Below are 25086 nucleotides of genomic sequence, written 5' to 3' on the forward strand. Positions count from 1 at the left end.
GAAAATTTGCCTTTTCTCTTATTCTGGAGAATGGATGGACACAAGTTTATATTTTAACCCTTTAAACTCTACAATAGAAACTGTCCTCCGGTGCCCACATTGGTATTTTTGTTTACTGTGATGTCATTTTTTAAAAAATTTCTTAAATCTGAACAACCTACGTTAAAAGGTTATTTAGGTCAATAAAAAAGATTTTTACAGAATACAAACGAAACATACTGATCCGAAAGATTTTTTTAAATGCAGAAACAGATTTTTTTTTTCTTGTTTTATTTTGGACTTTTTTACTCCTTAGGTTTTTGAGATCCATTTTTTTGAGCAAAGTGCAAAACTGACCTCCCACCTGTGGGAGGTCAGTTTTTAAAGGGTTAAAGTAAATCTGCTTTATGGTACAAAATGTTAAATGTTGCCTTTTTTTTCAGAGCAAAGTGAAATAAAAGTCACCGAATTTCTATTGATGGAGAAACAAGAGAAAGAATAATGGGAACAAATCTTATTGTAGGAGAAGAGAGGACAGGAAGCAACAGGGCTGATGGGAAATGTGGTCTTCAGTATATAAAAAAAAAAAAAACACTGATATTTGCATGAGGAAGTTGCTTTTTAAATATATCGCCTCAAACACAGTCACGCATATTTTAAAAAACAATTTCTATAATTATTTTATTTATTATTATTATTATTATTATTATTATTATTATTGTATCTTGAGAGTTGTGTTTTTTTCTATATTTATTATCTGTATTATTTTTACTATTATTAGATATTTTTTCCTCAATTCTGTTTTTATTTTATTTTACTAAATTATGCTCTGTATTATTATTAATTTTGGATTTTTTTGCTTGCTTGATTTATATTATTTTCTAAATTCTGTAATTAATTATCTTATTATTATTATTTTCATTATAATTATTATTTTTCAGCATGTCTACAGTAAGCATCCTGTTCATTTAAGTATCAATTCGCAGACACCATTTTGTTTCCTAAATGTCACGTAAAGTCAGAGTGAAGCTCTTCAGACACTCACCGTACTCCGAGGAGGCATCTGAGGTGCAGGTCACATGATCCGAGTCGTCTCCCACATCATCTTCTGGTTTCCACATATGTGTCACCTGTCGGTGCAATTACAGCCGTCCGCGGGCCCGACGATCCGGCCTGACTGCACGAGACAAAAAGGCATCCGTCATCACCCGTTTGCAGCGGCGTGGCGGTCGCCTCGATGTCACGGAGCTGACGTGACTGAGGTCTCTCTCCCTGCAGCCAGAAGAAGACGGAGAAGAGGACAGAGGAGATCAGGGACGGTTAATTATTTACTCTGATGTCCAGTTTGATCCTAATCATCCTGAAACTACCACCAAAATCAGTCAAAGTCCTTTCAAATTTACTTTATTGCACTTTATTCGTTTTAACACAATGACTTATTGAGCTGAGGTGTCGATTTCAGGAGACACAATAAAACATGAATAAAACATGAAAACAGCAGAGGACACTGATACAGAAAAGGCATAAATTAGTGCACAAAAAGTCACCAAAATGAAGGAAATGAAGGAAATGAAAGGTTTTGATGGTCAACATTTTCTGGTGGAGGAACAATAACACTGGTTTGACTACTTTAACTATTTTTTTTTATTTTATTTTTATTTAGGCAATATTAGTCTCAACCTAAAAGATGTGAGTAAAAAACAGAACCTGATCAAATCTGATGGCAATCCTGGTTTAATTAAATAAAATGAGTCAGTGCACATGCATCTTTATAAAGGTCTGTGGATAAAAGGGATTCTAAGTCTGATCGACTACATAAATTTAATTTAATTTAATTTATCTAATTTTATTATATTCTATTTTTTAAGTTTATTTTACTGGTTTTAATTGCTTTTACTGATTTTTTTTGGCTTATGTCCCATAATTTTTCATGCGTCTGTTTATCTTATTTTGTTCTGTTTTTAGTCATTTTATTTAATTAAAGGAATTTAAACATGACAGAGAGAAACGGGGTCGCTGCCGGGCGTTACATCGGTCTTACGATGATAAACTTCTGGGTTCAACAGAATATATTTCGGGGTCCAGTGTGGCAGGCAGTTATCCAGGCCAAAACTTCCTCTTCCAAAATGTCTGCTAATCTCCGTGAACAGATATCAGCACATTAATGCAGATAAAAGCTTAAAAAAGTTAAATATTGGATGGGTGTTGAGATTGCAGGATTTCAGCACACAGACTGTGTGTTTACCTGCAGCTCAAACACGATTGGTCAATACTCGACTGCAGACAGAAACCAGAATGCTTTCGGCACCGAAATTTAGTCCTGCTACAGATTCTGCAAAATATATAAAAATTACCACCAACTATCTGACAACACAAAACATGTCACTGCAACAGAACTGATCTTTGTACATCGGACGTTTTTTTTTTTTTTTTGCAATGAGGTTCATTTGCATAGAAAGTGGTCAATTATAAATGCATGCATGTTAGGTAATTTTTAATGTGCAAATAGCTCAGAATCACTGCTATTGATTTTGCATTTTATCCTTTGCAGGTGCAATTAAGAATCACTTTTTCTTTAGTTTTTTTTAATGCAGGTTAGCATCTGCAGCTCAATTAAGTGATTTTTTTTTCTGAATTACGGCAGATTTAGTGGAGTTTTAGTGTCTAATAATCGCCTAAATGCAGCTTTAAAAGAAAGTGTATTTAGGTATAGAGTCTCCACTATCTGTCCTCAGAAGTATACAGACATAACTGCCCGACAAATGCTTTTCCACTCGTACGGTCACACTGTCAGCGGCGTAATTTAGTGCAGGAGATTGAGTGTATCCTCCCCAGCCGCTGTCTGAGCCGCTCAGTCAGCTGAACTCTGCTGGAATGTGATGGAGGAACCAGGTTGGGTTTCACGAGCAGGTGTCTGTTGTTTTTCTCCCTCGTGTTTCTCACACTGTTTCACCACCTGTTCTCATCTCCACTCCTTCCCAGGTTTTTTTTCTCCTCTCTGTGAAGGGTTTTTTTCAGACCTCACAGAACAGGGTGTGCAGACGTTTAGCTTGGACTGTTACTGTATCAGGTGAAAACAACAGGAGATGTATCATTTTACATTTAAAAATAGATTTATATGTTATTTTTCTGTCTTGATTAAGGATTTGCATGCTTATATTTGCTTTTAAAAATGATCTTTTTGTCTTTTTTCTCACTACATACGCCTTTAACTATTTGTTGAACAGCAACAAGCAGCAACAAGCAAACCTAAAGAGCACAAAATTTAGACAATTTCACAATATGCAGCAAGAACAATCTCACTGACAGAGCTTTGAAAAAGAGAATACTTTGTCAACATCATACAAAAAAAATCTGGAAGCAGTTCTAGCATCTGTTTTGGAGTATTTCCAAAAACTAAAATTTAGGATGAGATGCTACGATGCACTCAGTGACCTGCGTACTGTCATCAGATAACGAGAATTACCAGCTCGTGGTTTTATGCCTCCGTCAGACAGTCAAGTCGCAGTTACAGCTGGCAAACGTGTGTGTGAAATTGTGTTTCACACTCATCTTCCCCGAAGCTGACCTTTGACCTTTTGGATATAACATGTCATCACTTTATCATTTCATCCTCTGAGACATTTGTGTGAAATTTTTAGAATTGCTCTTTGAGATACCGTGAGAATGACACTGACGCAAGGTCACAGTGACCTTTAACCATCAAACTCTTATCAGCTCAGTCTAGAGTCCAAGAGGATGTTTGTGCCAAATTTGTAGACATTTGGAGACGATCCGTCAAAGTGTTCTTGAGACAGACAACCCGAAAACACAATCGCTCTGGCCCTGTCTTTGGCCTGAGCGGAGCCAGGATGAAAACTACAGAAACTGATCATGAAAAGCTGATATTTTAACCCGATACGGGCCCTGATGGTGAATCGTGTCAAAATATTCTAATTCATAAAGCCATTGTTGAGTCCAAGTGGGCGTTTGTGCCAAATATAAAGACATTCAGCCACGGTGATGTTGAGATATTTAGTTTACAAGAATGAGACAGACAAGGTCACGGTCACTTTGACCTTTGACTGCAAAAATCTTATCAGTCCATTGTTGCATCCAAGTTGACGTTTGTGCCAAATTTCATGAAATTCCTTTAAATATCCCATTAAAGAATGGGACAGATAATCCAAAAACATCATGTCTTTGGCCATGACTACTGCCATCATGGGGGCATAATAAAAACTGTACAAACTGTTTGTGAAAAGCTGATGTTTTTGCAAACTCTGCATCAAAAAGGAAAAATGATTATCAGCATGAAACAAATTTAGTCAGTTTATAAAAGTAATTCTTTTTCATCATCTAGTCTGGTCAGGCAAATAAAGACAAAAAAAATACACTTTGATAAAAAATAAAAAAAGAAATTATGAAACAGTTTTTGACTGAGATTTTTTTTCTCAATTTAATTTTTTTAAATGTAGTCATCTGACAAAATTACTGCCCCCTAAATCGATATTAGGATTTTTTTTTTAAACCAATATTGTGACATTAATTTCGACATAAACCTCAGATGAGAGGAGATATCTCGGCATTTGCAGAAGAAACAGTGTTTTAGGTTCTGACAGAAGATGGAGGAGAAAAAGCGGGATGGAAAACGGAGAAAAAAAAAGGCATTTGTGATTGTCGGCGTGTCCGCCAGTGTTCCCCCTCTTTGCTCCGACACACTTTTCCATGTCGCGGAGTGCGGCGTTACACTTGTCAATGTATTTGTTCAAGCAACTCGGCCGGCGGCCCCTGCGAGGGCTGTGCACCGCTGCCTCCTCTCTCCCCCACGTCTCTTTTTTAAAAAGCTGTGGCTCTTGCTTGAATGCTCTCTGTGTCCATGCCCAGTGCCCTAATCCAGGGCCTGCTCTTCCTCTAAGCAGGGAGTTAACTTAATCCCTCTCATTTAGGCAGCTGCACTGCCGGGGAACTATGGGAGAAAAAAAAAAGTTTTAACTCTGTGACAGACACTTTCAGCTGTTGTGACGGCACCTCCCCGATTCAGCTGCCTTAACATGCAACTCTCACTCTCGGCCCGGTATTTTAATTTGGCTGTGAATAATGCATGCAGGGCGGTGAGCATGGAGAGCGTGGAGGGAGGTATGCATGGCTGGGATGATAGCTGTGTGACTGAAGACACAGTCGCTGTAAAGCAGGGCGAGCTGTGACACACTGACTGGCATCTATGTGCAGAATGAGCCCGCTGCCAACGGGAAATATGCTGCGGATGCAAATGGTCATTACCAAAGACACCAACAGACATCAGTGTGACAGAGAGTTCGACTGGGAGACTTTGAACATCCCCCAATATGTGACTGACCGCCAAAATAAAACGGACAGGGGGTTGATTTTAATGCAGAGGGTCAAAAATACCTAAAAGCAGCACAGCTACAACTGATGCTGCTTTTAAAATCAAAGAAATCAAGAAACCTAATGATCGCTCAGCTTAAAGGGGACAAAAAGTTTTGCTAAAAGCCAAAATTAGTAAAAATCACGATGATATGGACACAGAAAAGTAGTAAATCCTCTTGTTCAAGAAGCTGGAAGAGGACATTTCTAGGATTTCAGGACATTTTTATGATTTAAAGAAGTTTCAGGACTAGTCTCGGATTTGAGGACATTTCAGAATTTGTCTCATTTTAGGATGTTGCTAAGGTTTTAGGACATTTATAGGATTTTAGGACATTTCTGGTATTTAGGGACATTATGGGCTGAGCTAGGACCTCTGTGGGGGTCTGGGACATCCTCCACTTACATTATTTTTATAAACAAGCTCTGTTTTGATGCTGTTTTATCCTCTCTGGCACGTTACGTATACTAAAGTACATCCAGAATTGCTTTATTTTATTAGAAATTAGAAAATGGTTTCGGGGGCCACTCAGCACTCTATCAGGGGCCAGTTTTGGCCCACAGGCCACAAGTTGATTATCACTGAACTCCAGCCTGTTTTCTTGCAGGACTTCTCCTCACAGCAGCAGAAGGATGTAAACTTTCCTCCCTGTGAAACAACCTCACACCTCTGCACTTCACTTTGCAGAGATTCTCATTAAAACGACCAGCCGAGGTCAGAAAACACAATTTACAATTTCTGCAAACATCTGAGCTACTTATCCGTGAAACTCCGAACCTCGCAAAACAATCCGGAGGGCGTCGACGCCGGTCAGCGCAACACGCTGCCTCCTTTATCCTTCGCCCACATCTGGCACTTCCAGCCTGCTGAACATTTGTAATGGGCCTCGATTAGAGCGCAGGACAGACACGGTAATAAGCTGTGGAACCTTGTCAAGGGAGAGGTCAGATCAGAAGACAAATAAATAGGAAATTGCTCCCTGCGAGCCTTCTCACTGTCACCCTTTGCTTGTTACCTTGAGCACTAAAAAGGTATTTATCCGGCTCCCTCCCCGCTGTTTAAACAGGCGTCAGCGCTGCTCTGTGGGGCTTAATTGCACTTCGGTCTCCGGAGTTCACACGCTGAAGTGCAGGTGCGGCATCCAAGAAAAATAATTGAACAAACAATTATAATGTGTTCCCACACTGCCGGCTGGAGACGGAGCAGCTACAGCAGAGAGACCCAGCCTGCTTTGTTTGGGGGCCACTTTTGCAAAATAGCAGCAGGCTAGGGGCCAGGCGCCAGGGGCCAGGCGCCAGGGGCCAGGGGCCAGGGGCCAGGGGCCAGGGGCCAGGCGCCAGGGGCCAGGGGCCAGTCGCTGCAGCCCCATATGTTTTTCTAACACATTTCTAGGATTTGGGCATATTTCTCATATTTCTTGGAATTTAGCACATTTCTTGGATTTGAGGACATTTTTTTTTTTGGTATTTTAGCTCTTTTTTTTTTTTTTTTAGGATTTTAGGACTTTTCTGAGATTTTAGGATGCTTCTGGGATTTTCACACATTTCTAGTATTTTAGGATGTGTCTAGGATTTTAGCACATTTCAAGGATTTTAGGATATTCCTTGGATTTTAAGAATTTTCTAGAATTTTAGGACAATTATGGGATTTTAGTACATTTCTTTGATTTAAAGGCATTTCTAAGATTTTAGGACATATTTAGGATTTAAGCATGTTTTTGGAATTTAAGCACAATTATAGGATTTTCGGTAATTTTTAAGAACAAGCCTGTTTCTAGGACTGTAGGACGTGTTCAGGATTTTCAGACAATTCTAGGATAAAAGCATGTTTTTAGGATTTTAGCACATTTCCGGGATGATAGGACATTTTTAGGTTTGCAGGACATTTGTAGGATTTTAGGATGTTTCTGGGATTACAGGACAACTCTGATGCAGGGAATCCTCCTCTGGCACTTTTTTTGATAAAAAAGCTCTATTTCGATGCTGTTTTATGCACTTTGGCACCTTTTTCATACTAAAAGTACAAAAACAATTCCCAGTGAGAACCACTTTATTTTTATTGTGAATTAGAAAATAGTTGGGGGGACAGATTTATCCCGCGACTGTAAATTGAGTATCACTGAGCTACAGGCTTTTGCTGTGTTTAGCTTCCCTCCAATCCAAAATATATCACTGTAGGAGTGTTGAAATGCTGCAAAGATCGATGGCTGACGTGTGTGTATTCTGGCAGCGAGTATCTTGACAGTAACGTCCCTCCACCCTGGGAAAGAATCTGCAGCGTCCCTGCAAACAGCCTCTCCTGGTGTCTTCCCGTCCAAAAAAACAAAGGCAGAGTTCCTGTCTGCTGCACCTCAGTCACCGTCGCTGTCGGGAAACGAACGCCACCTCAGGACATCAACACGTCTCGAGCCTCGTGGTGGAAAAGATCCCGAACCCAAACATGCAGCAGAGCCCTTCGAGGTGCTCGTCACTCGGCGGGCTCTTTGTTTTCGGCTCGTCCCATTGTTCCTCAGACGGGGGATTGTTTTTGTTAGATGACAAACGGTATGTCTTCGCTGTCACTGGATTATTTTTACAGGACAGCTTGAGCGGGAAAGAGCTGGTGGAAAATGTTGAGCTTTAAGAAAACATCTCAAATTCACAGCAGAAGGAGGTCGTTCTTGTCAAAATCAGGAGGTGCCGCAAATTCAGAAATAACGCCGAATATGAATATAAAGGTCAATATGTCAAAATAAAGGCCTCTGCACCGTGCTGCACTTTTTCTTGGCTGGTAGAACTTGCAGGAATTTAGAGGTGCTTGGAGATAAAGTTTGTTAGGTCTTCACGGAGCCTTTTTATATGCGATGCTAACCAGCTGCTGGCTGGAGCTTCATATTTTATCGAACTCATTCTGTGATCATGAAAATGCATTTAAATTTTGCGTTGCATGAAACTCTTTTAGCATTGATGAAATGTAATGTGTGCACATGCAATATTGCAGGACGTGCATGTCAGCAAAGGCAAATTACCTTTGCATGGTTTTAATTTTTCATGACAAATGCTGCCGGTCAAGTCGACCACGGTTAAAACATCTCCAGCCAAGCGTTTATTTTATATTTTTGGAGCTGGACTGTTCATTAGGAGAGCTATGAGAAGATTATTTACTGTGCACTCTGGGCACAGAGGGAGCAGCAGAGCACCAGATGCTCCTGCAGCAGCTGCTTCTCTCATCCATCCATCGAAGAGTTTGAAACATTTCTAGGATGATCGCCTTCTTTTCATGTTTTTGAAAGACATCAAGCCAATTTGCTAAAAGTTAAAAGGGTTAATAAAAAAAGGAATTGATGGAGTGATCGAAAAACAAAATAAATAGTTGCAGCCCTGTGTATGGAGGCCCTGAAAGGCAAGATTAATATTTATTGATTTTATGTATTTATTTTGCGGGCAATGTTGGCCAAAACCTAAATATCTCAAACGTAACAGTGCCTCTGAGATGAACTGGGGTTTTGGCAAACATTGCCCGCAATTTTTTTTTTTTCCCAACATGCCTCTCAGGGCTTCCGTACCTATGAATATCTGTATCTTTGGTGATTCTGACCCTGGTGTTACTGATATTGGCACACATTTCCAAAAGCTTCGTGCTGGTACAAATCCATAGCAAACTTTAAAAAAAAAAAAGTTCCTGTCTTTTCCAAACTTGAGCGAGAAAAAGTTTCAAACTCACTCGTAAACATTTGTGAGGAAACGAACTCTCTGGAGGCTTTAACTTACAAAACAGCAAACATTTTTCGACGGCACGTTTTTTGGGTTTTTTGCCACATTGCGAGCAAGGAACACCAGGTTATGTGTTCAAACTGTGTTGGAAGCGAAAAACCTTCAAGTGAAAGTTTGCGTTTGCTCGATCAATCTGATTTGTGCTCCGCCGGCCTCCCCGAGGAATTCTTCTTCCATGCAGGAGGACTTCGGCTGTTTTGCCTTTGCAGCCCTCCGTCTTCCTCTCCTCTTCTTCTCTTTTTCGCCGTTCTTCCAGAGATGCGTCGTTGTTGGCAGTGCTTATGTAATAACAGATGGAAGCTAGAAATTAACACGTCTTGCCTCTCTCGTTATTCTCCTCTCTCCATTTATTTTTAATGCTGTGAGCACTAGTGTCTCTCTCGTTCTCTCTCTCTGTCTCTCGTCGAATGTGTGTATGTTTTTGTGTGTGTGTGTGTGTGTGTGACCCCGGCAGGCCAGCAGCACCTGTCAGGAGTGTATCCACCGTGGTTGCGTGCCTAATTAGCACACGAGGAATTTGGTGGCACGAATCGCGCAGCATCGGTGGGAAGAAAAGAGTGTGGGGTGCAATTAGGATTTGTTGGCATGTACAGAACACACAGCGAAGAATCAAACAAGGAGGAGGAGGAGGAAGAGGAGGAAGAGGAGGAAGAGAGGTTGGGGTGTGTTGGTGTAGGAGTGGAGCGATGCATGTAATACTACTCTACTTTTTTCTTCACTTTGAAATATGGGAGAGGAGCATCTGAATATTAAAAAACTACATTCAATTTGACTTCTGTTGAAATTTGAATTAATGAAAATAATGTTTATAGTTTATAGCAGTTTTAGCCTGTTTTTAATTGGGGGGGGGGGGGTTGTGCTTTAAGACTGGGAATTGTTTTTGTACTTTTAGTACATATATAAAGTAACCGAGTACATAAAACAGCATCAAAGTGGAGCTTTTTAATAAAAAAGTGCCAGTGAAGGATCCCCCCACACCCCCCACAGAGGACCTAACTAAGACCCCAATGTCCTAAAATACAAGAAAAATCCTTAAATCAGAGAAACGTCCTAAAATCCCAATAATGTCCCAAAATCTGAGAAATGTTCTAAAATTCTAAAAATGTCCTAAAATTCAAGGAATGGGATAAAATCCCAGACATGTCCCACAATCCTAGAAACACGCTAAAATCTGAGAAACGTCCAAAAATCCTCCAAGAAATGTCCTATAAAGATTATACGCTGAGCTCAAATAAAGAAAAGCTTCTGTTATGAGAGTGTTGTTGACAGTTATGAATCTTCTCGCTTATCGCTGAAAACACACAAATCAGCGGCGGAGCGCAGCTGCAGCGAGCCGCCATAAAACGTTTTTGGAAGAGCCTGATTCTGCTTGAACTGCAGCCAAACCTAAAGTTCAGGACAGTTTAACTTTCGGTGGCTAATTGTGATCTGAAGCAAATCATCAAAACAATCAACATCATCCGTCACAGAAAAACGCCAATGTGCAAAAACGTGTCATTACCGTATCACCGTCACCGTATCATACTATACTATACCATACCATACCATACCATACCATAATACATACTATACTATACTGTACTGTACTATACTATAGTATACTATACCGTACCATACCATACTATAGTATACTATACCATACTGTACCATACCGTACCGTACCATACTATACTACATCATACCATACTATAGTATACTATACCGTACCGTACCGTACCATACCATACTATAGTATACTATACTACAGTGCACCACAGTACATATGGTAAATTACACTACACTACACTATACACGATACTACACTGTGATAATGACCTAAAATCTGCTGAGAAAAAGTATTTTGTATATTTATTAAATGTTTTCTGTGAAATAATTTATATATATGTTGGGTTTTTTTGGTTTTGTTTTTCTGGATACTTTCCGCCTATTTTTTATTTTTTTTTATAATTGTCTGACAAACCTCCTTTATTTTTGTTTTTTTTAAAAAAATAAACTATGAAATATGTTTGTCACCTTTATCAATTTTTTTGAAATTTGTAACACATTTCTATCAAAGTTGCTAATATGTTTTTTTAAAGAATGTCACACACATTTGCTCAGGTTTCGAAGATTTAAATACTCGTGAAAGGCGTCACTCTTCTGGTGTTGATCTGACCCTGCTTTCGTTTTCTCAGACTTCCACAAAAAAAAAACTTTTTTCTTTTTTGATTTAAGACAAAAACAGATAAAGAATTTATAGGTTACATCTTTCAGTGTCGACTGATGCCGCCACAAAAGCGTCCAACGACCGCCACGCGCTTTGATGACGCCGTAATGACCAATCAGAGCCTGAACAAAGTCTCAACTTCTGAGCGCTTGAGGAAAAAGAGGAGGAAGGCGGCTGCCGGGAGCGATTGTGTCGAAGGTTTAACTTTGTGTCCACCGCATGATTTATTTATCAACACGGCGGCCGTTTTCATGGTTAGATTGGGGGCGGCGGGGGGGCTGCTGGGAAGTTAAAAAGAGCGGAGGGAGCTACAAGGAGCAGACACGACCTCAGTTTGACGAGGGGCGAATCAAAAAGATCACGATAGCTCTCACACTGAAAGGGAACAAATGGCTCTTTAATATTTCCATGCATACTAAGAGAAAAATGAATAAAACAAAAAGAAGTGACAAAGAGCGGTGGCGTCTTTGTGAGGCAGAGAGGAAATATGTCAAAAGCCGTCGTCTTTTTTATCTAATGGGCGCGGCGGCTGTAATGCATCCATGCGGCCCTCACTTTAATAATTGAACAGACATCGGGGCGGCACCTGCTGGGAGCCCAAATCATCGTTGCGGCTTTGAACAAACCGCTGTGACATTACGGCATCGGGCACGGCGACGCCGAAAAACACAGACAGAGGGGAAGGGGAAGAGGAAAAAAAAGGATGCATTGGAGGCGGCGAACATGGCCCGGGGCTACGGAGTAATGAGCACATCTCCACGGAGGCTTCACGGATTCACTATTTGAAAATTGTTTCTTGTCTTAATAAATCCTAAATGTGTAATTTACTCGTGAAAGAGCAACAACAAAGCAGCTGACAATCCTCCCGCGCTCTCTGACAGAAATCACACCGTCCTCAGGTGGAGACGCCCTCACATCTCCGCCCCCCTCCTCCCTCCGTCCTCCCTCCTCCCCAAATTTGCAAAGTCATTGAAATTCCTCGTCTGCCTTTGCAGGAATTATAAAACCTTCTGAATCAATTACGACATCAATCGGGCTGAAATCTGCGGCCGATGAATATGTATAAAAGTACACACACACGCGGCTAATTAAACAAGGCCGTCAGAAATCACTTCAGACAGGTCGTGCAAACGCACAGCGAGCATACATTAACCAGCAGGAAGTTCGGGCTAAGAGACAGCTGATGCAGGAACTGAATGCTGAATGAATGTGGATGCTAATGCCGTCGACTCCAAACTCGACTTTTTTTTTTTTTTTTTTTACTTTATCACAGAAATGAAGCACAAAATGACTTCTTTTGACATCTTGAGTTGGATGTTTTTAGAATAAAACATCAATTTCTTACACTACACTACTTTTCCTCTTTTTTCCTTAAAGGCCTCTGAGTAGTTGTTTCAAGTTTGTTACAGGATGTAAAAATAAACTGTTTTCACAAACCTTGAAACCTGGGGTCACGTGATGCTTTAATCCTGAGCAAACTGGTGCAATATCATCCAAAATATGATGAAAAAAAGAAAAAGCAATGAGCAACTGGGTACGAAGTATTTCACAAATTGCAAGAAATTAGTAGATTTAGAAGATTATCTAAAAAAGCTGACCTACAGAGAATAAGAAAAAAAATATATTAAAAAATAAAAATTAAAAATCTAAATGAAAAAAAGGTCAAATTTGAAAAGAGAAAAAAAACATTTGGAAAAATTTGAAAAAAATTGAATTACCTTCTTTTTTCATGTATGAAATATCCTAAAATAATCATTTTAAACATGCAGCTTACCAAATTATTAGAAAAAAATCCCATGGTTATCATAGGATTTGCAGTTTCAGTTATGACGGCTTGGGTTGGGTTTCAGGACTAAAAGGGCCAGTTTGGGAGCAGGTCTTGAAAAGCAGACCTGTGCAGAAATCTGGTGTGTCAGAGAGGATATCAACTGATTCTGCATCTTAGATTCCTCACAAGACCCCAAACAGAAAAACAGTCATGCCAGAATTTGTCTTGTCTTCCGTTTGACAATGTCCTCGGCCCGCTCCGAACACAAAACTGCGTCCTGCACTCTTGTACCTTTGCACATCAGACGGACTGCAGGCTGACAGGTCGGAGTTCAACATCTGACACGTGTCTCGACACCATGATCGCCTAATTTGACAAGATGACAATCTGGAAAGACTTAAATGTCACGTTGTCTGATTCTGGCATTAATTTATATTGAGTTAAATATATACATCGACACATGCAGAGCGTGAATTAAAGCACGAGCTGCAGACCGATCAGACTCAACTAAAATGGCAAATCTCTGAAAACGTGTCTTTTTCTGAATGGACTAATTGGACTTGTGCTTCTTCATCTGTGATGTTTTGCATCTTTTCTATCAGCAGCTGCTCTTTTTAGCCTCTTTCTTCACCCTCTCTTATTAAATGAAGGAAGTGCAACAACAAGTTTAGTTTCACCACATTAATTTGCTTCAAAAAACACAAATAATGTTGCATATTTTCTGCATATTTAGAGGAGTCCACGAGCAGCTCCTCTCTGCACTCTTTTTTTCTTCCTCCCTTGCACTCTGACAGCAGAGCTCAGTCGATCATTAAGTTGAACGTTAGCTCCGCTGCCTCGTGCCTAAGGGTGCTAAAGCACAGAGATCTCTTTAGTTTGCCCATTAGGAAATTTGTGAAGTGAAAATTAAGCTCCTTCATGCCATCGTGCCAAAATGTTCACCGCACAACTTTACACACAGAGTGGAGGAAGAGTTTAAAAGAACAGTTCAACCCAAATTTTAAAAAATGCCTATTTTTCCTTTTTCCTGTAGTGCTGTTTATTAGTTCTGGTGTGAGCTGCTGAGTGTCGGAGATTTCGGCTGATGTGGCTCAAAGTGCCAAAAAAATACATTTGAAAATCTCACCAGCAACGTCTCTCTCCAGAAATCATGACCTGGTTTCTCAAGATAATCCACAGACCTTGTTGTGAACAGTTTTATGTAGGAACTATTTTGTTTCTACCAAACTACACACACTGACCATATCACAGTGAAGAAGGCGGCAGAGAAACTCAACAACCAAAGTTCAGCGACGGCATTTTCTCACTTCTGCTTTTGTGCATTTCTTCTTTAAAGGTCCAGTGTGTCGGGTTCAGGGCAGCGAATATCAGCTTATGGCACGTGGGCCAAATCTGGCCCCAAATAAAGCAGCATCAAAATAGAGCTTCTTCATCAAAAAAGAGACATCCTAGAAACCCAGAAACATGCTAAAATCTTAGAAATGCACGCAAACCCCAACAGAGGACTGAGCTAAGCACCTAATGCCCTAAAATCCTAGAAAAGTCCTAAATTCTCAAAATGTCCTAAAAGATTGTGAAAACATCCCAAAAGTCCTAGAAATGTGCTAAAATACTAGAAATCCCCCCAAAATCCTAGAAATGATTTAAATTCATACAAATGTAAGAAACTCATAGAAAGGTCCTTAAAACATGAAACATCATAAAGTCTCAGAAATCTCCTAAAATCCTAACAAATACCCAAAAATCCTTGCAATGTCCTAAAAACCTGAAACATCCTAGAATCCTGGAGATGTCCTAAAATCCTAGAAATGTCCCAAAATCCAAAAAATGTCCAAAAAATGCAGTTATTTCATAAAATCCCAGAAATGTCCTGACATCTTAGAAATGTTGTAAAATTCTATAAAATTCATACAATCCCAAAAATGTCCTAAAATCCAAGAAATGTGCAAAAATCCTAGAAGGTGACTGGTTGATTTATTGATTAATATCATCTCCCGTTGTAGCACCGACAGGACTAATCATTTTCAGCACCGGACGGCTCCTTTATGACCTCTATCAGCTCCTGCTTACGACCTCCGAACACCGAAGAAATCCCAAACAGGAATTCACGCTTGTTTCAGCTGGTTGCAATTTGCTCTCCTCACCACTAGATGCCACTAAATTCCTCACACTGCTTCTTCAAAAAATGCAATCAAGAAATCTGCAGCTGAAAGCTCCAAAAGGCCAGTAAGTGGACCTTTGAGTTCACATTCACAACAAATTTTTTTTACCAAAACTTAGTTGAGTTCATATTTCTGTACTACCAGAAAATCTCCAAAAGTTGCTTGTTTTTATGCCAGAGGAAGAAGAACATAGAGGGAAATTTAATTTTAAGTTTGCACAGACGGCATTAAAGCAGACGTGTACGCTATAATATAAAATATTTTTAGTTTAGACAAAATAATGAGACTATGTGACGCTTTCAGGTAGAATCTGTCCCCTTGTTAAAGGTGACTTAAGTTGTATGATTTGATTTTCTATCTATATTTTTAATTTCTTTTCTTTCTGAGTTTACTCTAAATGTTGTTTTTTAAGTAACAGTAATTAAGAGACCATCGATTTATTTTCTTTATGTTTGTTTTGAGAAAGGGGAAGGTAATATCAGATTTTTCTTTTTTTCTACATGCTCGTTTTCGTCAGGAAATGCTTATTAGAGTTGGAATCTCAACATGATTGTTGTGCGTTAACATGAAAGGAAAGAATAAAAATGAAAATTAAAGAATTATAAGGGGTTTTTGAAGTATTCACTTCGTCCTACTCCTTCGTCCTACTTCCTGGTGTTGTATTTTCTTGCTCTTATTTAATTTTTTTCTCTTATTTTAGTTGTTTGAAATAAAAATCTAACTAAAAAAAGGATTTTGTTACACACACAGCAAATAAAAGTTGGTTAGTGACCACTGATGGTGGCAAGTTACAGCTCCTTTAGTCGATAACAGACGCTGATGAAGGTTGCAGAAAACGTTACGCCACAAAAGTGAGTCTCTACTTTTAAACTGATAAGAAGGATATTTTTTTAAAAACATGTTGCCTCGTGTACTTTAATCTTACTCTGCTGCTGGATAAAAGCCTCCAACGGCTGAAAAATCTTCACGTCGGATAAAAATCATCTCCCTTTAATCCCCCGTCTCCGTTTCACTTGACACAAAGTTACCCGAGCATCTCGACAGAGGAGGAGTTTTATGATTTAAATTTTTTGGTTTTTGCTCCTCGGCCAGTTGTCCCCGGGCCGTTGCTGTCTCTGCCCATGTCTCCCGTCCTGAGACGGGCTGCTCGTAGAGCTGAGGGAAGGAAGGGAACGAGGGGGAAGAAGAGCCCAGCCAAGAGGCCCCGGGGCCGCGGCCCTCTCTGGACCCCCAACCCCGGGTCACTGAGCACCTCGGGTCAGCCGGTCCCGCTCGGCCTCCTTGTGGGGGAATCGCCCGGCTACCGGATCGAGGAGGAGGAGGAAGGAGGGAGGAGGAGGAGGCTCCCCCCAGTGTCTTGTGTAATCAACATTTAGAGAACAGCTGGGAGGAGTGTGAGTGTGTGTGTGTGTGTGTGTGTGTGTGTGTGTGTTTGTTGTGTACATGTGTGTTATCTCGCGTTCGGATATTTTTGATCTGTCGTATGTGTGTTTTGTTCGGTGTGTGTTCATGTAAATGGCTGCCGCAGCATTTACGAGTGCAGATATGCATCACTGTGTGTGTGTGTCTCTGTGTGTGTTTGTGTGTGGTCGGTGTGTGTGTGTGGTCGGTGTGTATTCCCTGCTGGCCCTCAGTGCTCAGAGCGGGTTCAGTGTCGGGGTCTTTGCCTGCAAATAAAACTCCTCCTCTGGGTGCCAACAAGCTCGTCTTCCGGTAGAGCTGTCAAAGTGATTTTTTACACTTTCAAAGTCTCAAGGAGAAACTGAAAATTACATCAGCGGAAAAATAAAATGACTCTGTCGTTACATATATGATTTATTTTGTTTTATTTTACCGTCTGTTTGGCATCTTTAAAGTTTTGGCTTTGCTGATGTCACAGCTTAAAAAAAAAGTCTCCCTCTATTAATAAACATGAAAAAACATGAAAAAAATCGCAATAATAAAAAAATAAACAAACACTAGGTAGAAACAGCTCCGTGGCACAAACGCTGAAAATTCAGCCACAGGACACACACTCACGAAAAAAGTCAGTTTGAAGGCACTAAAGACACCGGACATGTGCCGGAGGATCACTAATAAACACCCACATTCAGTGGCACAAACGCCACTGGAAACACAGTGTGTTGCTATAAAACAGCCATGTTTAACGGCACAAACGGCGCTGGAAATACAGCCGGCAGGCGCTAAAAACACCTACATTTGACGGCACAAAAGCTATTGGAAATGTGTTAACGGGTTGCTAAAATCACCCATGTTGAGTTGCACAAACTGTTAAAAACACAGCTACAGGTCACTGAAAAACGTCCACATTTTCAAATGCACGAACGGAAACCTCTGAGCATCTGTTAATAAAAACATGCAGAAATGTTGATCTCATGCAGATGACGTATGATCAGTTTTGGAGTGAAGAGCTCTAATGTAAAGAAGCTCTGTAATTTGAGCAAATACAGGAAAAAATATTGTAAGATATTGGCACAAAGTGTTAAAATAAAGAAAACAATTCAAACACCAGCAGAGCTGAGAGTTTGTGTTTCGTTTCCCTCCCTGACAGAAACAGAAACATGAAGACGGAGCCAGTTAACATTTTGCCATATGCATTGTTTGTTTTGGATCTATAAATACTGCGTCCGCCTCGGGTGCGGCGCTAATGCAACAGATAGCTCCGTGTCGCACAACATTCGAGGCGACCATCTGACTAATTACAGCAGCGTACGATCAAATCAGGCTCCAGAGAACCTGCGAGGACCCTGGACGCGGCCTTCCGGTCAGAAGGAGGAAGCAGCCCCCATTGTTGCTGCCAGAAATAATAATTTCAATAATTTTCTATAATTTCCAGCATCTAAACAGAGCAAGTCAGGAAACAAAGCGAAGGGCCCGCCAAGCTCCACCTCCCCGAGAAAACACACTCACACACACACTCAGAGGCCTACGAGAGCCTCCCTGCGGAAAGTCTGCCATCTAAAAACAGCCTCTGCAGCTGGCGGCCGCGGCGAGAGGCGTGCTTTCAGCACCCGCAGCCGCAGTCGCAGTTTACTCCCGCTAAATGTATGGAATCAGGCTCTCGCTAAAAACTACAATTACAGGTGATATACAGATTGAAATCATAGGGGCCGCTTTTTTGTTGAGGAAAATTGTCCTAATGAGCGGTTTGGCGATTCGTGGGGTGGAAGGGAGGAGAGGGCTGGTGCTGGTGTTGGAGGAGACTGTGAAAGTCTTTTCTCTTCAAGTGTGTGTGTGTGTGTGTGTGTGTGTGTGTGTGTGTATGTTGGGGAGGTGTTGGGGAGGGGGGGCATAAACAGCTGCACCTGCTGCTGCGGCGCGCACTGCCACAGTTAATGATATCGGATGATATCATTAGGCAAAGTGCTCATAAACAGATGTTGGAGGCGCTGCCTAAACAGTGTCAGCTGAGCCGGTTTGCATTTCTGCGAACATATTATTTATATAGGGCATTTAAGTTTGTTATGTTAATAACCCCTCTGTTAGCATGCAGGATGTGGCACAGGAAGGATTAAACTGCACTGCAGCACAGAGTCAAACTGCACCTCCGAGCCGCCGCGGAGCCTCGGAGGCTGAGCTGAGGTGTGAACGCAGCAGGCGGGAGACGAGAGCAACCTGAGGCCTCAGAAAATCAGCCCCCTTTCAAATTAAGATTTCACTCAGAAATCATTATATTAAGCAAAACTTCATTTAATGGTGAAATTATCTTATTTTTTACACAAATTTTACACCTGATAAAAGTGAATTTCCTGCAGAAGGTTTGAAGTTTGCATCCTCAAAAGTCTGAAGTAAGACGAGCTGCTCGTTTTAAGGTTGACTTAAGTGCATAACGGGGCACTAAAACACCTGCTGTCAGGGGTGCAAACACTCACAGAAACAGCTGCAGGTTGCTTAAAAGCTCCCACATTTGGTGACACGATGATGCTGGAAATGCAGCAATGCATCACTAAAAACACAAATGTTGCTGGAAACCTTCAGTGGCACAAACATTGATGGAAACTCAGCTACGGCCTGAGACGACCCAAAACTGCACCGTGCATACCAGGCTGTAGAGGCATTTTCTCAGTTAACACACTAGAAATGTGGCAACAGGTCGCTAAAAAAACACCCACGTTCAGTGGCACAAACATCGATGTAAATACACCTCCAGGTCTCCTAAAAACTCCCATATTTGGCGACACAATGGTGCTGGAAACACAGCAATGTGTCACTACAAAACACACATATTATTTGCACAAATGTTACTAGAAATGCAGCCACAAGTCACCAAAAAAAAAAAAATCCATGTTTGGTGGTACAAATAATGGAAACAACGACAGATGACTAAAAAACACACGTTTGAAGGCAGAAACACAATGACCAATCACAGTTGAGGAGGGGCGGGACAAACAGACGACCACAAAGACCAACCGTCATGTCTCACAAGTACAAGAGCTGAACACTAAATGCAGAGGAGCAGAAGTGACGTTTTTGCAACATTATTCTTGTGTGTTTGTGTCCACATGTTGTTTACACTCAACATGTGGTTACAATTTTAATTTAATCTAATAAAAAATGTTTAAACAAATGAAGTTTTTTTACCGTGGTATTGAATTGATTATTGGAAATCGTCAAATTTCATTAACTTTGCACCATCTTTAAAAGCACAAACGTAATCATGGCTAGTGTTAAGTTTTTGCTTTGATGACGATTATATTGAAGACTACAGTGGCATCTTATTATACAGTGAATCTTATCTTTTCAACATAACAAGTTTTATGAGAAAGTTCTTGAGTTTTTGTTTAAAAACATGCATCTCAGACTGGGTCACTTTCAATTTGCAACACTAAAATGTTTAAAAACCACAGATTATTACTTAAAAACAATCCAAAATGTAGGTTTGTGTCTACAATTCCCTTTAAAGCAGATCAAAACGAGGCTGAGACAAGCACATGGTCAATTTTAAGACCAGAAGAGTCACCAAAGTGTATCTGCCGAAGCTCTTATCCCTTCAAATAACACACATCTAATAAAACGTCACTTACCGAAACAGCATGTGTGGGTCTGAATCTCAGGACGGGACGAGTGCACGTGAGTCCTATTCAAGAAAATATACTTTATTATATTTAAAAAAATATATACACTATATCATATAAAATAATATTAATGATAATTAAAATTAAACAAAGAAAATATAAAAAGAAACAATTAAATATATATATATATATATATATATATATATATATATATTTTTTTTACTACTCTTGATATTTGAAGCAATAAAAAAAAAACATAAAGACATTTTTAAAAAAAATGTCAAACTATATTTTCAAAATATAGTTTATAATATATGGTCACATTTATTTATATAACACATTTTAAAAACAACCAAGGTTGACAAAGTCCTGTACAAAAGTACTGTACAAAATAAATAGTCGATAAAAACACATATAATGCAGTATAAAATGCACAAATAAAAAATAAACATACCAAAACAATTCATCAAATACAAATATGAAAATAGGATTTCTAATCACTTTCTTGGTATTTTACTACTCTTAATTTAAACTAAATAAAATGTTTAATAATAATAATAATAATAATAATAATAAATAATAATAATACAATAATAAAATATTCTCATCACTTAAGAAATACATTTTAGTAAAATAAGAAAGTCATGTGATTAAATTGTATTATTATTATTATTATTATTATTATTATTGTTTATATTATTATTATTATTATTATTGTTATTATTATTATTATTATTATTATTATTATTATTATTATTATTAATTATTTAAATTTTTATTTTAAACCAAACAAAGGAGGCCAATGCATATATTTACCCATAAAAACGATCCCATGAATTTTAGCAATAAATGACTTGAAATTATTTATTCAAAAAAAAAACAGAATGTCAATAAGTTTAAGTAAAAGTAAGATTTTTTTTATAGCTTACCAAAAATGTTTGTAAACTTTTGTGTTTGTGACACAAAACACAAAACAAAACAAACAAAGGAAGAAACAGTTCAGTGTTTTCTTAAATAAACACACAGAAACAGACAGCAGGAAACGCTCACCTTCCTCTGCAGCTTTTCTTTATCTTTTCTTCGTCTTCTCCGTCTCTTCAGTTTCAGCGTCTACAGGACAGAAAACAGAAGTGTGCAGCTGAGATTCAAAACTCTGAACTCTGAACTCTGAACTCTGAACTCTGCACTAATAACTCTGAGCTCAGTGACTGAAGGTAACTTTGTGGTTCATGCAAACTGCAGGTAACAGCTGTGGGAGTGAAATCCACCTGCACAGACGCAAGTCAAAGTTTCAGGCAGTGACAGTGCTTCACTACTTCCTCCCCTCCTCTTCTTCTTTATTTACAAACACAAGTGGCAGCAACATGTGAGGCGCTCTACCGCCCCCCTCTGCTTGGTACTTGAGGGAGGACTGGACCCATGCACAAACATCAAAGATCAAGGTCAAATTGTTTGACTGAAAAAAGCGACTTTAAGTTAAAAGCTGCGATCACTCGTCATTGGCTTTAACATGTAGGATTAAAGGAAACAGATTTTTACCTTTCTGAAAAAAAAAACAAAGTTTTTGTTAAGTAAAACTGAGGAAATCTCTAGAAAATGTGCATTTTTTTTAACTGACTCTGGTTTTGATTTTACATGAGAGGATGCACATTTAAATTATGTTCTGCTTGAGGACTTTTTTTTGCAAATATTTTATTTTGAAGCCTCTATACAAGGGATACTCTACTGGCTTTGCTTGGGGGCCACTTTTGCAAAATAACAGGAGGCCAGGGGCCAGTCGCAGCAGTGAGAAGAAATTTCTTTAGGATTTTAGGACATTTCTAAAATTTTGGGTTTTATCAAGTATATTGGGAACTTTCCTAAGAATTTAGGACATTTTTTATTTTCCTAGGATTTGGGAAGTTTCCTGGATTTCAGAACAATGAGTGGATTTTAAGACATTTCAGGAAGGATTTTAGGATGTTTCTTGTATTTTAATAAGCTCCCAGGATTTTAGGGACATTAGGGTCTTAGCTAGGACCTCTGACAGAGGTGTGCCGGATCCTCCTCCTGACACTTTTTTTGATGCTGTTTTTATGTACTCTGACACCTTACGGATGCTAAATATCCAAAAACACGTCCCACTTGTGAATCACTGTGTTGTTATTGTGATGTGGACATCGGGTGGGGGGGGGCACCAGATTTGATTTTCGAGTATTTTTATCATGCTTTGATTGTTAAATTTATCATTTTTCTTGCTCGAATGAATCTTTCGCAGCTCCCTGCCGGTATGAGTTCATGCGACAAAAGTCTACTTTGTTTTTGACGACACGAAAATACGACAAATTTCAGCAGGAGAAAGCTCCGGCGGCTGAGCCCACCTCGGAGGAGAGCATCAAGCCTCACTTTTAAACAGCACTCAAACACGTGTGTTAACAGATTTATGTAAAAGGTTAACGTCCGTGTGTTTTATTCTGCTCAGGCTCTGCCATTTCACCCCCTCCTCCTCCTCCTCCTCCTCCTCCTCCCTGCGCCTCCCCCGCCTCCCCGGCTGGTAAAAAAGGGGGGAACAGGCGCCCCATTTCCCTGCCACCATTATGCTCATTTGTCCTGTCAAGAGAATGACAGGCCGGTTGACTCTTCCCCAGATACGACCATTAGGTAACGCTCTGTCATCTGACAGCGAGGCATTCTGCCGCTCCCTAAAAACCCCCCTAATTATTTCCTTCGCCAGAGACAGGCGGCGGCGGGTAGGTAATTTTTAACCTTTCACGTGCACCTGGGGAACCTCCTCCGGGGAGCCAAGGTGCCTGTGTGGCATTCAGTCATCAAAACATGACCTTTTATGGCCGTTCGGAGAGCAGTTGGCACCGGGTGCCACGCGCCGGCTAATGCTAATGTTGATGACTAATTTATGCATCAGCCGACCGCATCTGCAGCAAGTTTAGGGGAGCAACAATGTGTGATAGAGCGGTGAGAGGAAGAGAGGAGGAGGAGGAGGAGGAGGGGGCATCATCGCAGAGCAAGCAGAGGTGAAAGGCATTTTGGGGGGAAGGGGTGGGGCTTTTGAGACACCCGGTAGCCTGGCACGACAGGGAATTGAGGGGGCTAATTATGTTGCAGGGAATACATTCGGCGTGACCAGCGAGCCTTTTTAAGATTTGTCGAGCGCAATCTGACTGACTAACGTGGCTGACCTTTACTTTTTTTTTTTTAAGCCCAAATTGCGGGGAGACCAGAGAGCATGCAAGATGTGTGTGCATATTCTATGACCTAATTGCCTTTTTTTCTCGTGTGCTTAAAAGCTGCGCAGCACCTTTGTTTTTTGGTGGATGTCAAAATAAAAAACGTGGCCGGCACGTTTTTCCAGCTTACAGTCGACGCGACAGCACATTTACAGTGTGTTCACACTCACACGCGCTTCTGCTCGCCGCGGGCGCGGAGGCGTTTTTCAGCCGAAATTGGCAGGAAATGCATTTCGATAAAAACTGCTCAATCATTTTCAGCCTCACTGATCCTAAAACGCAGTTTGAGTTTTCAAAACTATCGGACAGAGTGGATTTGAAACTTTCTCATAAATGTGTCCCTCAGTGGTTGTTTTGAATCTCCTTGTGATTATTTGAATCGCTTTGTGTTACATTTCTACAATTTTTGGACATTTCTCTGATTTTAGGACAGTTCTAAGATTTTTAGATAGTTCTAGGATTTAAGGTCTTTTCTGGGATTTAAGGGCATTTCTATGATTTTAGGACATTAGGGTCTTAGCTAGGACCTCTGTCAGGGTGCAGGGATCCTCCACTGGCACTTTTTTGATAAATAAAGCTCCATTTAGGTGCAGTTTTTTATGCTCTCTGGCACCTCATGAATACTAAAAGAGTACAAAAAACTTTCCCAACGTGAATGACTTTATTTTGATTGTGAATTAGAAAATAGTTTGGGGGCCATCAGGGCCCCTATCAGGGGCCAGATTTAGTTGAGTAACACCGTATTACAGTTTTCTAAAAGCAAATCTGTCTTTTTCTCAGCAGAGAATATGGATGTTGAGACGCAGCGAACGCCTCCTGCTCTGTCAGCCTGTCTGAGCGATGGCGACTTGGTGACAGACACATTTATGTGGGAGCACAAAATAAAAAAAAAAACATGACCTCGGGGGCTTTACAGTCAGCTGACAACGAAAAAAAAAAACTCTCTATGTTTATAATCTTCCCCCAAATTCCTACAAGTCCATAAATTGTGATTATCCTGAACATCGCGCAGACAAATGAAGGTGTTGGGAGATGATTTTCATGCAGCGGGAGGAAAACGGAGCTAATCGGATCAAAAAGTAAGTGATGGTGCTATTCTGCCTGAAAAACATAATTTGTATGAATCAGCCCGCGCACACACGCTGCGTTTTGTATATTCATTGTCAGCCAGCGAGAGACGCTGATGAACTCTTTGTTTGGACAAATCTGGAAATTATCTGGGAAGTGTGATTTTTTTCATTTTTCTCCTCCTTTCTCGCCACGGTGAAAGGTCAAAGTGTGTCCCCCGGAGCGACGCAATAAAACACAAGCAAAACAAAGACGGATTTGAGCCGCCGCGCGCTCGCCATTAGTGATTTATACTCTGTTTCTATCCCTTTTGCTCGGGCCGCAGCGCCGCCATTAAGCCTCCAAATTACATGTTCTATCAAGAGCAGCCGCTCTCACCTGAGTATTGGATTACTGAAATAAAAAATATGAATAATTAATAGTGAGAAATAGGTTCCTGGCAACAGGAATGGCTGCAATTAAATAATGAGCATTATGTTTCTTGTGTTTTTTTCCTTCCCCTTCCTCCTCCTCCTCCTCCTCCTCCTCCTCCTCCTCCTCCTCC

At 40.2% G+C, this 25086-nt stretch overlaps 1 long non-coding RNA gene across 1 annotated transcript; it reads right to left on the minus strand.

Annotated features, from left to right (window-relative positions):
- Nucleotides 1-1029: 1029 nt before the first annotated feature.
- Nucleotides 1030-21390, minus strand: LOC121962922. The gene is made up of 3 exons (XR_006107187.1): nt 21301-21390; nt 20260-20312; nt 1030-1251 (listed from the first exon to the last, which is right to left on the minus strand). It is a non-coding gene; the product is annotated as an uncharacterized LOC121962922 (long non-coding RNA).
- Between the last annotated feature and the right edge of the window lie 3696 nt (nt 21391-25086).

This window comes from Plectropomus leopardus, chromosome 24 (genome assembly GCF_008729295.1).
Source record: "Plectropomus leopardus isolate mb chromosome 24, YSFRI_Pleo_2.0, whole genome shotgun sequence".
Classification (NCBI taxonomy): domain Eukaryota; kingdom Metazoa; phylum Chordata; class Actinopteri; order Perciformes; family Serranidae; genus Plectropomus; species Plectropomus leopardus.